Raw genomic sequence first — 17184 nt, forward strand, 5'->3', positions numbered from 1 at the left:
CACAAGCAAACCAATCACCTCAGAGCCCATACATACCCTCTCCCACTCCACTAGCCACTAGCCACTGGCCTTAATCCCCCCAGGCCAGGTACCAGACAACTAGGGAGATCACCTACGTCCCAGAGACCACTGAACTGACTCAAACGAGCCAATCCTAACCCCGCCCCCCTGCCTCACCTGGTCCATGTCCATGTTTCCCTCTAACTTAGTCTGCCTCCTGACAGACCCCAGTGCTTCCCTTGGGACCCTATCCCCAACCCCACGGTATGATGTACCCCTTCTCTTGGGGGTCGCCAGTGTGTTAGGGACTGAAATTCAAATGTGGAAGCCCTAACCCCCAGTGGGTCTGTATTTGGAGATGGAACCTCTAAGGAAGTAACGTTTAATGAGGTCATAATGCTGGGGCCCGGATCTGATAGGATTAGTATCTGACAGAATCCCTGTAAGAAGACACGGAAAACTCTCTCTCCCTCCCTCCCTCCCTCTCCTTCTTTTTGCTCCTTGTGCACATGCACCGGGGAAAGGCCCTGTGAGCACACAGGGAGAAGGGTACTGACTGTCTACACCCCAGGGGGAGAGCTCGCACCAGATACTAAATCTGCTGGCACCTTGATTGTGGACCTCTATCCTCCCGAACTGAAAGAAATGAATTTGATGTTGTTTAAGCCACCCAGACTATAGCAGCCTGAGCAGATAAATATAATAAACAGCTATCTTGTCAATGGCAATGGTCTCCTGATCTACTGGCCTGCCATATCTGAATAACAATGAGACCCATATTTTAAAACAACAAGGCAATATGCATGTCATACTAGACTTTCAATGCATCCTAATTTTTTGTTTTGCTATTACGAGGGCTAAGAAGGCTGTTTCACAAACATATATTATTGCAAAGGAAATGAAACCTTCCATATCTCATTTTACAAAGCAAACACAGGAGGCTTCTTGTAAGGAACACCAGAATCATCCAAGACTTAAGTACAACCCTATTTGAAATAAGTATTTTGTCAAAGATCAATAGATGAATGTCAATAGGTTATCAATAGATCAATAGATTGACTTATATTAAAAAGAAAATGATTATAAATTCATGGTCAGCTTTGATGCCATTATGATAGAAATAAGTTTTGAAAGAGTTCTAAGTGTTTGTAGATGTCCTCAGCTCAGTTCAGATATTCTCTCTTTTTAAAGAAATAGGGAATTTTATAGATATGAAGGAGCCAAGAAGCAATGTATATCTCTGGACAAGCAATGTAGAATGTGGGCCATCTGGGCTCATATGGCTCAATAGCAGTGATACACAAGAATGCTGCACCGCACGGGATCTGCTAGGGATCTGAACACCTCCGTACATTTGAGGCAGTGATGAGTGAAGTGGTATTTCAAGATATTTTTAACAACTGAATTGGATATGAGAATATCTTGATTTCTTCTGGTGAAAATGTCACGGGTTCTGTTAAAACGGCTGCAGCTTGTTGCCTACACTCATAATCGGAATGCTAAATTTCATTTTAAGGCTAGTGAGAATAAAGATGTATTTGTCCCCTCATCCTTGTTCCGGGACCCCAGCTGAGAGCCCTGCCTTCGAGCCGTGCCGCTCATACTTCCTTTTCCATGGTTAGGAACTAGGGGCAATGAACTACCCATGAGCTTAGTCCTCACAGTTGAAGTACCCGACCATGGTAGCGTCAAGGGTAGTAAGACCACAAGTGTATTTCCAACAGAGGATTACAGAGACGGGAACTGTAGCCATGCTCCCAAATGTGTGACTTTTCTAAGAGTAGGCAGAAGAGTGATCACACAGGGTTTAACCAGAGCTGGGCCAGCAAGGGAAGGGTCCTTGGTGTGTTATAGGGCCTTTGTGGCCAGAGCCCTAGTAAGACCAGCAGAGACCTTGAGACAGAAGAGATGATTTCTCCCTTCTTCCCCTTCGATGTAATTAAAATTTAAAACTATGCCAAATCATAAAATAATTATTAGGCCATCACAATTTTGATTTTGGGGGGAAATATTTAATTATTTTACCCAAAACATTGTTTGGATGCCTCTGCTTTAGTCATCTGTTGGGTAATTCAGCTCTGGGTGGGGTATGGCAAAGGAGGGAAATCCATTTTCATCTTGGAGCCCAATCAAGCTCCCTGCCCAAAGGAGCAGAGGGTCCCAGTGATGGCACCTGGCTGTAATGTGTCCTCTCCCTGGATCAGTGATCTGCTGGGTTGCCTGGACAGGGAGGGCTGATCCAGGAAGAGCACACATTAGCATGAGATGCCATTCCTGACATAAGAAAGACACCAGGACCTGTGTTTTCCAAAGGCACAAGCTTTGTAGAAATCAACAGATAAATGACACTTAAGTTAAACATTGAACCATTAAAAAAGACCAAGAGGGGCACTTGGGTGGCTCAGTTGGTTAAGCCTCTGACTCTTGATCTCAGCTTAGGTCTTGATCTCAGGGTCGTGAGTTCAAGCCCTGTATTGGGCTCCATGCTAGGTGTGGAGCCTGCTTAAAAAATAAAAAGGCCAAGGAAATCTGCAAGTGGTAATAAGAACTATGAACCAAGGAGGCCCATCCCAGTGCATTTGACATAAACCTCGAATAACTTGACAAACACCCTTATCCAAATTGGAAGAGGGCAGACAGCAGACTTGGAATAACTCACATAGGAACAAGGGTGATTCCTTTAGACACCCTAGAAGACTAGAAGAAAAGTTCCCACCAGTTCCTCATGGGCAAAATACAGATATGTACTCTAAAGCCAACACTTCTCAGACTTTTGTACTGATGTACCATTAAGGACAGAGAATTGGAAAAGCACCTCAGGGAGGTTGGAAGAAGTAGGCCAAAGTAGCTTATTTTGAACTCCCTAAGTTCAAAATTTCTTTGAAATTTCATGCTTGATTTTAAAAAAATATGTGTAGACACTGCATTTTACTCCACAAATACATCTACAGTTGTTTCAGGATAAAAATGTTTTCATATTGCGTACCACCACATAAAGTCATTCCTGTAAGATCTGACCCTTCCTGTGCATTTTCCCACCTTAGCCTTCCTGGGAGTACAGGTCCCCTAATTTGAGAAGTAGGACCTTGAGTTATGTATAATAAAATGGAGATGTCTACATGAAAAAATTCTCAATAAATCCTTGTTCTTTTCATAAAGAAAATAAAGAGCTGCTCCAGGAATTTATCTATCATCTATCTACCTACCTTTCTATTGATATATTCATTATGTATATATATATATATGTCTATATATGCCCATATATAATACAATGTAAATAATAATATATCATGTTATTATATTAATTCCAGAGCTAAGTGAACACTACTTGGCTATCGTAATGAAAAATTTACATTACTTTACATACAAGGTAAATAGTGTCCTGTGCAGAATGTTCCCTTACTGAGGAATCAGATATGTCCACAGACTCTTTGATATGCTTCCTTTCAAAAGGTGGAGCCCAATTCACCTTCTTTTGAATGTGGGCCAGACTTAGTGACTTGCTTTTAACAAATGGAATGTTCTGGAAGGGATAGTATGTGACCAAGCTAAGTCATAAGAGCCACTGATGTTTCTATCCCAGCTCTCTGGATTAGGTGCTCAGGGGGAATTGAGTTGCCACGTTGTGGGCAAGCTCTAGCAGCCTGGGGATAAGCCCGCGAGGAGATGCTCTTGTCAACAACCAGCACCAATGGGGGAGGTATGGGAGAAAGTCATCTTTAAAAGTGGCTCAACAGACCCCAGTCAAGTCTTCAGATGACTGCAGGCTTCAGCCAACATGTTGATTGCAAGAGCCTTTGTAACTGTTTAAAGAGAATGAGAAAGATCTCTATGAAATAATATGGAATAATTTCCAGGTTATATTGTTACATGAAAAAAGCAAGTTCAGGTGGGTGCATCCACTATGCTACATCTTGTGAAGGATAAAGGGGAGATCATGTAATGCATGCATACATACATAACACACTGCTGTGTTCGTCTAAGCCTATCCACAGCAGTGCTATCAGCTAGAAATGCCTGGGCCCGTATTACCTGTAGCGAGCCTTCATAGACATTCCCCTGACTATGGCCAGTGTTGTCGCTGAACCAGTCCTTGTAGGTCTTGTGATTGCAAGACGCACCTCGGCAACAACCATCAGAGAATTTTGAATAAAAAGATTTATTACTCACAGGTCATGAAGGGTATGAGGCATGCCTGGGGCCACACAACCAGTTTGCAGGTGAAGGGAAGGGGAGGAAGTGTGGACCTGGGGCTCTGCCTTTGTTAGGGTCCAAGGGTGCGTGCCCAGGTTTTCGTGGGTTTACTCTTCAATGACGAATTTAAAACCGAAAGAAAAGGAATTAGGAAGTGGGAAGGGAGAAGCAGGGTCACTCAAGTGTCAGTTCTCTAGGTTACCATGGGCTTTCTCAAAGGGCAACTATCTGGGTGGGAGCAGCCTGGTCAGTTAGCTAGTAGCTGCCATTCAATTAGCAATGTGCTTATTCAAGATGGATGTCTTTGAAATGGATGCCTGGACAATCAAGAGCTTAACATCAGGCTCTTACAGGACAAACACTTATTTACGCAAAAAAAAAAAAAAAAAAATAGAGAGACCAGAAACTAATGAAAATGGCCACCCATAGGGGATTGAGAGGGGGTATGGGGGGGCAGGAAAGAGGAAGGGGATGCAGATGTTTCTACATAGACTTTTTATACAGTTGTGACTTTTGAACCATGTAAATGTTCTACATATTCAAAAACACAATTAAATAAAAGCAATAAAAATTGCTAAAATTGAGCACAAACAGGAGCATATAAACTCTAACTGTATATCCAATGGATAACATAATCACACAAAGAAAAGTATTATTTTAAGCAGATTATTTAATAGAGTATTCTGATTGTATGTATTTAGTGGGATATATTCTAAGAGTATAAAGAACTGCAAAGAAATTTTAGACTTCTCCTAGTGGGTGCCTTGTTAGTAGTAATATTGGTATCATAATTTTGAAATTATTTTATGTATATTATAAAATAAAAAATAAGTAAACACATTAAGGTTTTTAGGACCATGATTTTCAGTGCAGGAGGAAGCAAATATAAATGTGAAATAAACTCAGTAAAGAGAAAATTCTTTAAATATAAATTTGAATTTTAAAATATCAATATGAGCTTATTAATTAAAAGAAATATTCCATATGTCCACTGAAAGAGTCTAGAAATGATGACACTCCAGTAGCAAGAAGTATGACTAGCACCCAGATCTTGGTTTCTGAGAAACATCCCTCTCAGGAAAAAGAAGTAAGACTTCAAGAAATGGCCAATTCCATGTCCCGAGTTAGGAAAGGACCATGTGAACCTAGAACATTTTATTGTGTCAGAAAGTAAGGAAAGAATAATAGAATTAAAAAATCATTTTGTGCTCCAATGTAATAATAAATTTAGGCAAAGACCAACAATGAATTAGGTGAAATTTTTTTAGGGAATGGCATATCCCCAGGGTGCCAAAGGATCACCCCACAGATCGTTTACTAACTGCAAAGGGGAGAAGTACTGTTCCCGTAGACAGATCTGGCACTCACCATCTTAGCCAAGTGACCACACTTAGCATCATTAATAACGCAGCATCTTCTGCTTCCTGATGAAATAGCTGATGGAGTACAGGTTTCCCCCACTATCTGAAAGCAGAATGTTCCTCTGAAACCTTTTGTAAACTGAAATGGCATAAAGCAAGAAGTATCTCCTGCTTTCTGAAAGTTTGCTTCATGCTGTTTTGCCTTTATAAAAGACCTACAGGGTCTTTTAGCTGGGTAAGAGCATGAGTGAGGGGTGGAGGTGGGGGGAGGGGCAGAGAGAGAGGGAGAAGCAGGCTTCCTGCCGAGCAGGGAGCCCAATGCAGGCCGATCCCAGGACCCTGGGATCATGACCTGAGCCGAAGGCAGACGCTTAACCGACTGAGCCACCCAGACGCCCCCCCAGCATGGTTACAACTTTTTTCATAAAAGCAAAAATCCTCTCTGGATTTCTTTTGGTTAGCCAAAACAGGTGCTACTATAGGTCTTTTGTGAAGTGGCATAACGTGAACTTTCGGAAAGTGGGGGATACTTGTATTTCACCCCAAAATGTTCAACCTAGATCAAATTAAATTAAGCCTTAAGACTAACTTCTGGTTTGATTATGATTCCACTTTAAAATGTCAAAGGGAGGGGTGCCTGGGTGGCTGAGTCGGTTAAGGGTCTGCATCTGGCTCAGGTCATGATCCCAGGGTCCTGGGATGGAGTCCCGCATCGGGCTCCCTGCTCAGCAGGAGCCTTTTTCTCCCACCTGCTTGTGATCTGTCTCTCTCTCTCTCTCTCTCTCTCTCTCTCTCTCTCCCTCTCAAATAAATAAATAAAATATTTTAAAAATAAAATGTCAAAGGGAGTAATCATTTACACTTATAAGTCAGATTCTTATTAAATCTCTTAATTTAAAAATCACCATATTTATAAGTTTGATTTATTAGATTTGTGTTCATTATTTAGATTCCCAGGAAAGTTTTAATATTAATCAAATAGTTCTATATTTATGAGGAAAATAAAATATTAGGTCTATAAATGTACTTTGAAAGGTTTGGGGGAGTTTATTTAATAACATTTATAAATGGCATCATATAATACTTCAGGGCCTTGAAAGTGGTTTTTAAAATTTTCTCTCTTTATAAAAGAACAATAAGAATTCTAAGTTGAACTTAAAATCTTAAGGTAAGCTAAGTTTTTAAATTGCAACACTAGTAAATTAAATACTAATTTTTAAAACTAATCTCTGAATAATCTTTTTCTATGCCCAAAAGTAGCCTCAAGGGCATCAAAAGACTCACACTGACAATTTATATTTGAACTCTGTGACTCCTGGATAATGTGCACAGCATGCCTCCTGGAACTGGAAGGGCCAGGTATAATGGGTTGAACTGCACTCAGAGGTCGAAAAAATGCAGCATTCTCCTTTCCTGTAACTATGCTCTGGTTCTGAAAGTGCCGTTTCCTCGGATGAGAAGATGGGATGGTGGAGTGATGGTAGATCACTAATTAGAGGGCAGCTGTCTCCCCTGAGGAGGGGTAGAGCCTCAAGCAGGGAGTGGAGCCCACACTAAATTAAGTTCCCACTCAGCCCTTGGCTGGTTGCCCCTCGGCAATAAACATCTGGCCCAACAGTACACAGTGGCCCTGATGGAGATGATGTTTCAGTGCAGTTTTATTCCCTGACTCTGGGCAAACACCTCAAACCCTTAAGGACCTCGGATGTCTCATATAACAAAGTGAAGCAGTGGTTACTGACTTCAAAGTTCTTTTTTGTCCCAAAACTATCATGCCTTAGGGAGTGAGCAATTTTTTTTTTTTTAACCTGGAAGTTTTCTCAGAATGTAGAGGAAGTAAGTACTAAGTGCTAGCCACAAGAGGAACTGGTCAGGGAAGTAGAAGTGACATGAACTCATGGGAAAGAAGTAATCTGGTTATTCTAGGGTTCATGGTAGGGAGGATTGGACGTGATCAGATAGGTAACGTAGATTTTGTTGACACAGACCTGAAATGTTTTTTTTAAGATTTTATTTTTATTTATATATTTTAGAGAGATGGAGGGTGGGGCATGGCGGTGGGGAGGAGCAGAGGGAGAGGGACAAGCAGACTCCGTGCTGGGTGTGGAACCCGACGCGGGGCTCCATCTCACGACCCTGAGATCGTGACCTGAGCCGAAATCAAGCGTCGGACAGTCAACCGACTGAGCCACCCAGGTGCCCCCAGACCTGAAATTTTATGATAAATGGGAGCAGTCCCTGGACCACCCTTAAAGGGAAGATGACAAGTGTCTAGAAGAAGTGCTTTAAAATCAGATTCTAAATCTTGCAAACAAGGATGATCTTGGATAGGAAGAAAAGGGAGAATTATCTAAAGTGACACACTTAGCAGCCTAGTAAATTCTCTAGGAAAGTCAGCTATCAAAGGACACGCACAAAAGATGGACGAGGGTTAGTTTCACTTGGCCCTGAACTGAAAGACAATTGTCAGGAAGCTCAATCCTTGTAATGATGTGATGCTTGTGAAAAATTTCCAAGGCAATAAAAAGGACTTAAAAATCAAATTTATTGAGATATAATTTACATACAATAAAACACATACATTTAAAGTGGGCAGTCTGATAACGTTGACAAATGTATATCCCTGACAAAATACACAACATTTTCAACAACCTCAAAGTTCCCAGTGCCCCATTGCTGTCAGTCCCCCCACAACTCCCCAGGAGACCACTGATCTGGTTTCTGTCACTATAGCTTAGTTTTGCCTATTCCAGAACTTCCTATACATAGAATCATACAGTCTGCCTGCCTCTCTTTGTTTTCTTAGAAAAGACTAAGAGCAAAGAAAGGGTTTGCCCTTAGAGCTAAGGATTCTGAGTTAATAAAAAATGAGGAAGTGTGGAATTCCATTATGCTGCGCTAGCATGCTCTGAGATACAGGAGGACTTTTGAGACCATGTGTGTAAAGCCTGTAGACCTTAAAATTGAAGCCTCATGAAACTCATCAGCCCATGGTTCCTGCCCCACAAACTCCTACCACTTCCCCATTGATAAGGAGGAAGGAAGAGGCAGTGGAAGTTATTTAAAAACTGTGCAGGACCACCAAGGTTGGCTGTTGAAGGCTGGTTTCAGAGTTTTGACTACAGATGTCATTTAAGGAAGATGACTGCCTCCAATCTAGAAGAGGAGCTGACTTGTTTTATCTGTTCATGCTGTTTGACCAAACCAATCGCGACTCAATGTGGATACATACTGCTGAGTGTCTCCTAAGAAACTGGAAAGAAGCCTCCCGTTGTGTCCCCTGCGCAGAGTGCAAGGACACTTCGAGTTGATAAATCCTAGGTATCTCAAATGGGGATGATGACTCAGGTAGCGAAGGATCTCGGACCTCACTTAACGGATTTCAAGATTACCAGTGTGAGATATAGCAAGAACCAATGCTAATGTCCTCTGTGGTAAAGCGGGGTCTCCATGTGAGACCTGGCTTTGATCCCAGGACCGCAGGCTTCACATAGGCTTTGCTGCTGAGAAAGCCAAAGAAATCTCCATATGACCCAATAAATCCACTGTGGGGTATCTACCCAAAGAAAATAAAAGCACTAATTCAAAGTGATACATGCATCCCAGTGTTTACTGCCGCATTCTTTACTGTAGCAAAGATATGGAAGCAGCCCAAGTGTCCACTGATAGATGAATGGATACAAAATATGTGGTATATAAAAACAATGGAATATTATTGAACCATAAAAAAAATGAGATCGGGCGCCTGGGTGGCTCAGTCGGCTCAGGTCATGATCCTGGGGTCCTGGGATCGAGTCCCACATCAGGTTCCCTGCTCTGCGGGGAGCCTGCTTCTCCCTCTGCCTCTCTCTCTCTCTCTCTCTTTCTCTGTGTCACATGAATAAATAAATAAAATCTTTAATAAAAAAAGAATGAGATCTTGTCATTTGCAACAACAGGATGCAGCTCGAGGGCATAATGCTAAGTGAAATAAGTCAGAGAAACACAAATGCCATGATTTCACTCGTATGTGGAATTTAAAGAACAAAACAAATGAACGAAGAAGAAAAGAGATAAACAAAAAACCTCAGACTCTTAACTATTTGGAACAAACCAGTGGTTTCCAGAGGGGAGGTGGGTGGGTGGGAGGGGGAATGGTTGAAATAGGGGATGGGGATTAAGAGTACCCTTAACATGATGAGCACTGAGTAGAGAATTGTTGAGTCACTCTACTGTCCACCTGAAACTAATGTAACACTGTGTGTTAATCATACTTCAATTTCAAAAACCTCAAAACCGTAAAAAAGAAAGAAAGAAAGAAAGAAAAAAAGAACAACTGAATCCACTCTGCACTTTACACAATTCTAAAGGTCCTGATGTCAATTTCCCGTTCCTCTCCTCTAAGGAACTGGCCATAACGGCTAACCCCTGTGGTCAGAGGAAGATAACTTCTCCCTCTCCCACTCCCCCTGCTTATGTTCCCTCTCTCGCTGTGTCTCTATCTGTCAAATAAATAAATAAAATCTTTAAAAAAAAAAAAGAAGAAGAAAACCAGTAACAAGTACTTCTGTACTTTATCAGTCTTAGCATGTCACATGACCTACCTCTCTATTAGGTAACTAGAGGTGCCAGGTCAGATGGCTGCTGGGGTTGTTTTGAAGTTTAGTGCTTGAACCTGTGATTCCAGCGTGGAAGAAAATTGCTTCGTTATTGTCCTTTATCTGTGGTCTGCCTTCTAAACATTTACCTGATTATTAGTCTTCCTATATGAAGAAATAAAAGCGTTAAAAATAGAACTGAAATAATCTTTTACTTTATTTTATTTTTATTTTCTTATTTTTTAAAAGATTTTATTTATTTATTTGACACAGAGAGAGAGAGCACAAGCAGGGAGAGAGGCTGGCAGAGGGAGAGGGAGAAGCAGGCTCCCCACTGAGCAGGGAGCCCAACATGGGGCTCGATCCCAGGGCCCCGGGATCATGATCTGAGCCGAAGGCCGATGCTTAATCGACTGAACCACCAAGGCGTCCCTAAAATAATCTTTTAAAGAAAAAAAAAAAGGCTCAGTGGGCAGCTGTTGAAAGAAAGTCTGAAAGAGTTTCCACATTGCCTGAGCATTAAGTTCATCTATATACTATTTGTTCCCCCTGAAAAGTTGTAGATTTTTTTACTGGTGTTAAGATATGTTGAACATACTGGGGAAATTATTTTGAAGTCAGGTTTGTTTATGATGGACTTTATGGAATTTGGGGCCATGAGGCTGCGTCACATGAACTATTCATCCATTGAGTTTATGATACATATTTTACCATCTGATTGGAATCAATACTAGTAGCTAAAATATATATAAAATTTAGAGTGGCGTTTATCAAAAAAATTACACATAGATTGACATACTTAATTCGATCCTAAAGTAGAGCCCAAATCAGGTAAGATCTGAGCGATTCATTTTTCTGTTTTCCTGTACTCCTAGGCAATGCAGCTGTGGGAATGGGGGCAAGCCAACAGGATTATAAGGGTTCTGGTTTGCCTGGGAGTTGCCTAGCTGTAGCACAGAAAGTCTCATATCCCAGGAAATAGCTCAGTCCCAGGCAAAGTGGGACCTAGCTAAGGGGTAAGGAGTCCTCGCATGCCAGCCTAGAAAGGTCTGAGTTTATTGATACAGCAGCGCTGAGTTTATCGGTACAGTTATTAACCACAATAGGGAAAAAACTAGGGTGGACACATAGGCATCAGATACTGTCCTCTGGCTGTGTGTTCCCAGAAGCCTCTTCTCCCAAAGGAGGAAAGAGGAAAAGCAGTCATATTTATTGCCCCTGCAGATTTGCCACTGAGGATCTAGAATGCCATGTACTGTCCTCAACATTCACGTCATGGTGAGCTCCAGCTGGACGTAATTACGTGTCTTTCAGACCGGGGTTGAGGGTTTTAGCACCTCGTGCCCCACAGGGAGATAAAAGATAATAGTGGTTAAGATTAGGGGCTGGCACTCAAATCCCCGCTCTTCCCCTTACTGTGTGTGTGTGTGGGGGGGGGTGGCCCAGAATTCCTCTCCCTGTGCGGCTCTGTTTAGGGTGGGCCACAAGACACCCACCCTCTTCATTCGAAGACCTCTGAGTCTGTAAATTCACTTAGCTCAAGAAACTGAGGGAATGGCAGTGAGTTGTCAGTAAAATAACTCAAGCCCGGTCTCTGGCTACCAGAGTTAGACTTTTCCCTGTGGTCCAGATCAAGCCATATGGCAGCCTGCCCAAGTATTCTGATCACTTAGCTGCTTCCAGATCTTTGTGAGCCAAAGCAATCTGGTTACTGATATGTCCCTGCCGCCCTTTATGGTGAAAATGCTCGCACAGCTTGTTTTTGGCTGTTGAACGCTGCCAGTTGGGAACACCTGGGTGGCTCAGTCAGTTAAGTGTCGGCCTTCAGCGCAGGTCATGTTCCCAGGGTCCTGGGATCGAGTCCTGCATTGGGAGTCCCTCAACAGGGAGCCTGCTTCTCCCTCTCCCTCTGCCTGCCGCTCCCCCTGCTTGTGCTTGCTCTCTTTCTGTCAAATAAATAAATAAATAAATAAATAAATAAACAAACAAACAAACAAATAAATAAAATCTTCAAAAACAAATGCTGCCGGTTGGCCTCTGATACTCTGGGTTCCCATCATCCCATCCCACTGAAATCAGCTAGCCTATCAAAGAGAGCGCCCGCAGAGCTTTCCAAGGACGCAGATGCCTTAGCGAAGAGAAACGGCCTTCTGGACCTTTTCCTGGAACATAGATGGGAGGAGGATGCGCAGGTTGCCCATGATGAATCCAGTCCAGTGTTCCTAACTCCCTAAGGCTTTGGACCACCGCCTCCACATCGTGCCGGGAAGGCTCTTAGTAAGCATACTCCTAGCAGTGAATTTGGCCGGGCCCTGTGTTATATTTCCCACTTCTTGGTCTCCCACATATGTTCCCCAGGTTTCTGATGATATATTAGAGAAGTGTGGCAGTTCTTTGGGCATGTAAACTATTTCTTCCTGGGTCAGAGTGCGTCCCCGGCCTCTGGGAACAGGCTGAGATTTCACCCTAGCTTATGCATCTACTATAAAAGGAGGTGCCTGGGCTGGGCCTTGAGGAGAATCAAAGATCCCTCCAAGAAATTTGCCCCAGACGAGGTTTTCACAGGTATTTAAGCAAAGGAAGACTCATTTGCTTGGGCTTAGTTTGCGTGCTGTTTCCACAGGAAAGAGAGGCTCAGAAACTGTAAATTCAACCATTGTTATAATTCAGCAACCTAGATAATTACATTTTGTGTTTAGTTTTCAGCAATATTAGCCCTCTGGGTAAAAAGAAAAGATTGCTCAAGGGCTGTCATGGAAGCTTTCTGGCTTGAGAAAGCTGAGGGTTCAAAGAGTCGCATTTGTCATTTTATAAGTATTCAGGTGCCCTCTCCACGCCCCATCTCACACCACACTCCTCATTGTCCTCATCGACTGCCTCAACGGTCAAATGCAGCAACCACTTCGGCTGCTAAGACCCTTGCTTCCGTTTCTACTTCATCACAATCAAACACGGGTGATGATGTGGCTGTGATGTCCCAACATGCCAGGGATTCCCGTTTCTCATTGGCAAGGAGCTCGGCGCTCAGCTCTAACCAAAGAGCATGACCAAGCCAACCCCCAAATCCCACCTTTGCAGGTCTCCCTCCTGGGGCTGCTCCCAGTGCCAAATCTGTATCCGTCAGAGTGTACCATGAGAGTCCAAACAACATTTCAACAGGGAAAGTTTAATATAAAAAATTATTAACTAGGGGTGCCTGGGTGGCTCAGTCGGTTAGGTGTTCTACTCTTGATTTCAGCTCAGGTCATAAGCTCAGGGTTGTGAGATCGAGCCCCCTGTGGGGCTCCGTGCTCAGCGCAGACTCTGCTTGAGATTCTCTCTCTCCCTCTCCCTCTACCCCTCCCTCTGTTCATGCTCTCTATAAATAAATAAATAAATAAATAAATAAATAAATAAATAAATAAATAATAAATAAAATCTTTAAAGAAAAGAATTATTAATGGTAACAGGGTAATAACTATAAGGAATAAAAAGAATGCTAAAGAATGTCTTAGTAAGGAAAAAATAAACTTGGAAGGGGTCCCCTCTCCCAGAGCTGGGACTCAAACCTGGTTGGAGGAGTGGTTTCAGCCCACTAGATGGTGACCAAGTTGCTGGGTGGCCCTTGGCCGGAGCTGGTCTGTAGCACTGGACAAGTAGGGAACACCCTTCTGGAGGGCAGGAGGGCTGAGCCGGGCCAGGAAATCATGGCCAGGACTGGCAAGCCAGAAACAACCTCTGGGGTATGTGTGGGCGAGGGTGGCAAGCCACTCCAACCAAGGTGCAGGAAAATGAAGGCTGGAGGATGGGACTGTGCAGGGATTTAGGGCATCAGGAAACCCGTTTTCCAGCTGAGAATCTTGAAGCCTAATGTCAGGGTGGTTGCAGCTAAGTGGTCGCTGGGCTGCAATGGGGCTAAGGGCTTGCCCTAATGTGCATTAATGGTATATTAGTTTACTAGAGTTGCTGTAACAAAGCACCAAACTGGGTGGCTTAAACTGACAGGAATTTATTTCCTCATAGTTCTGAAGGCTAGAAGTCCAAGGAAAAGGTGTTGTGAGGGTTGATTTCTTTTGAGACATTTCTCCTTGGCTTGTAGATGGTTTCTTCTGATGTCTTCACATGGTCTTCCCTCTGTGTGAGCTCTTCTTCTTATAAGGACACAAGTTATATTGGATTAGGGCCCATCCTAATGACTTCATTTAACCTTAATCAGCCTTCTAAAGACCCTATCTCCAATACATTCACATTCTAAGGTACTGGGGGTTAGGACATCAACAGAAGAATTTTGGGGGTTCACAATTCAGTTCTTAACACTCAGGAAGGAGCATTATTGGATGTCCCCAGCACACGCTGCTGACAGCCACATGTTAGAAGCAAGAACCAAATAGAAATGCGCCTGAACCAGGAAGAGGGGCCCTTCTTCCTGCAGGGTCCCTCCAGCGCCCTCTACTGACAAAGCTTCATGTCACGCTCATTACCAAGGAGAAATGCTTACAGGGTCCACCTCCATTATTGCAGAGCCAGTAATGAAGGCTGAATTTAGAGCTGAGAGGCAAAAATTAATAATTAGCACACTGGTTCTTCACTTCTGGGTTTTTCCTGATATTCTCTTGATAAGTTATCTGCCTATATTGACTAGTTTGCAAGTAGTCACACTGACACATTTGCTTTAGATTCCCAATTCTCTTTTAACAGTAGTTGTGCGTATCTTCAAGTTATCGTTTTAAAAGAGAGAGACCAAATTTTTCCCAGTATTTTATAATTTTGATAAGTGTTAATTAAAATCATCTGAATTTATAATGTTTTGGACTATGGAGAGAAGACCAGAAATCTGCCCTTCCGGTTGCTCCTTGTATCTGATTCATCCCCGGTTCAAGGTTGACAAGGTTGACACTCTTGCTATTCCTTCTCCTGGAACATTGTTGCTCCAGTTACTTTTTTTTTTAAAGATTTTATTTATTTATTTGAGAAAGTGAATGAGAGAGAGAGAGATACAGAGCACAAGCAGGGGGAAGGAGAAGGAGAGGCAGACTCCCCACTGAGCAGGGAGCCCAACACGGGGCTCGACCCCAGGACCCTGAGATCATGACCCTAGCCAAAGGCAGATGCTTAACTGACTGAGCCACCCAGGTGCCCCTGTGGCTCCAGTTATTACACAGCTTCCCCCATCACATCATGGAAGCCTCTGTCCAACTGTGATTCAGAATGGTTTCCCCAGCATCTATCAAACATCCTCCCTTTCCCGTAACTCTTTCCCTTTATCAAGCTTTGTTTTTCTTCATAATAACTTACCACTATGTCAGATTATATTATTTTAAATAGTATATTTATTTATTTAGCTGTGCACATTTATTTACCTACTCACTTCTTTATTTCTTATTAAAATGCCAGCTTTAGGAAGGTAGGTCTCAGAAAAAGGGCAGTTCTTCTGGAACGTAAATCCATACGCAGACAGATTTACAGCAATAGAAGTTTAGCTCCTAACGGAATTAGCACAGCAACAATGTGTTTGCATTTTGGCTCTTCTCACCCCAACTTGATGAAAATGAGTTCCATTCACTTTGTGTGTGGTATAATTAACATACCATAAAATTTACTTTTGTGTGTGTGTGTGTGTATGTGTGTGAGTGTACAGTTCTGAGTTTTAACAAATGCATACAACTTTGTAAAATCACTGAAATCAAGATATAGAACAGTTTCATGACATCCCAAATTCCCTCGTGCTCTTTTGTATTCAACTCTTCTCCTGGTTTCTGGCAACCACTGCTTGGTCTTCTGTCCCCATAGTTTTGCCTTTCCCAGGAATCCTCCAGTACATTGCTTTTGGAGCCTGGCTTCCTTCACTTGGCATTTGACATCCATGCATGTGGCTGCATGTATCATTAGTTTGTTCCTTTTTATTGATGGGTAATATTCTATTTCATATTTATATATGTACACACCCACCCCCACCCCCACACGCCAGTTTGCTAACCCTTCACCAATTGAAGGATATTTGGTTTTTTCCAGTTTGGACTGATTATGTGTCAAGCTACTGTAAACATTCGTGCGCAGGTTTTTGTGTGAACCAAGTTTTATTTTCTCTATTATGTAGGTGTGAGATTGCTGGGTCATATGGTAAACGCATTTTGTTTCTCCACCAGCGCTCTCACTACTGCTTTTTTAATGTAGCATGGCTATGGAAATACGATCGGAAATTTGACCTTTTTGTTCTGCTTGATCTGTCCCTATTGTAAGGCTTTACACTGTGGTTCCTTCTTTCTAGAACACATTTACATGTATTACTATAACTTTCATTGACATTGACTTTAGAGGAGGGCCCGTCTACACAGATGAGAAAGACCAGCCAGAAAGGAAAGGAAGAAAACCAGAAACATGAATGGGGAAAGATTACAAAGCCATATACCTTTTTCCTAACATTCTTCTGCATATCCTGAGACCTCAACAATTTTCAATGATTAATTAATTAGCTTGTGCTAAAAACTTTACTGGTAACATTTTCAAGTGAATTTAAGATATTTACGGAGTGTTTATCTTTAGTACTAAAATACTGATGATCACAGACATAAACTCACTCTTGATTCTAAAGTGTTAATGTTGGGGCGCCTGCGTGGCTCAGTCGTTAAGCGTCCACCTTCGGCTCAGGTCATGATCTCAGGGTCCTGGGATCGAGCCCCACATCGGGCTCCCTGCTCTGCGGGAAGCCTGCTTCTCCCTCTCCCACTCCCCCTGCTTGTGTTCCCTCTCTCGCTGTGTCTCTATCCAAAATAAATAAAATCTTTAAAAAAAATAAAGTGTTAATGTTGTCCTTATCTCTCTTGGAGAAAATAATGTAGAGGGAAAGCAATTTGTGTTTATGAGGCATTCCTGAAACAGGACCTGACCTTGGATCCCAGTAATTCTCTTCACAGATAGATAGTGTCATATTTCTACTAAGTATAAAGGAAGTAAGGGTCATGATAATTTACTTTTGTTACAATGCTCAATGTTGCCTAAGGAAAAAAATTAATTAATACATTTAATTTGGGGGGCTCCTGGGTAGCTCAGTGGGTTAAGCGTCTGCCTTCGGC

General features: G+C 42.4%; 1 long non-coding RNA gene across 1 annotated transcript in view; it reads left to right on the forward strand.

The window, feature by feature from the left end:
- The window catches only part of LOC141372626 (uncharacterized), a 54437-nt gene that overhangs the window by 33399 nt on the left and 3854 nt on the right, over positions 1-17184 (forward strand). The gene's annotated exons all lie outside the window — the stretch shown is intronic.

This window comes from Callorhinus ursinus, unplaced genomic scaffold (assembly GCF_003265705.2).
Source record: "Callorhinus ursinus isolate GAN/ISIS: 27379988/994484 unplaced genomic scaffold, GSC_fseal_2.0 scaffold4, whole genome shotgun sequence".
NCBI lineage: Eukaryota > Metazoa > Chordata > Mammalia > Carnivora > Otariidae > Callorhinus > Callorhinus ursinus.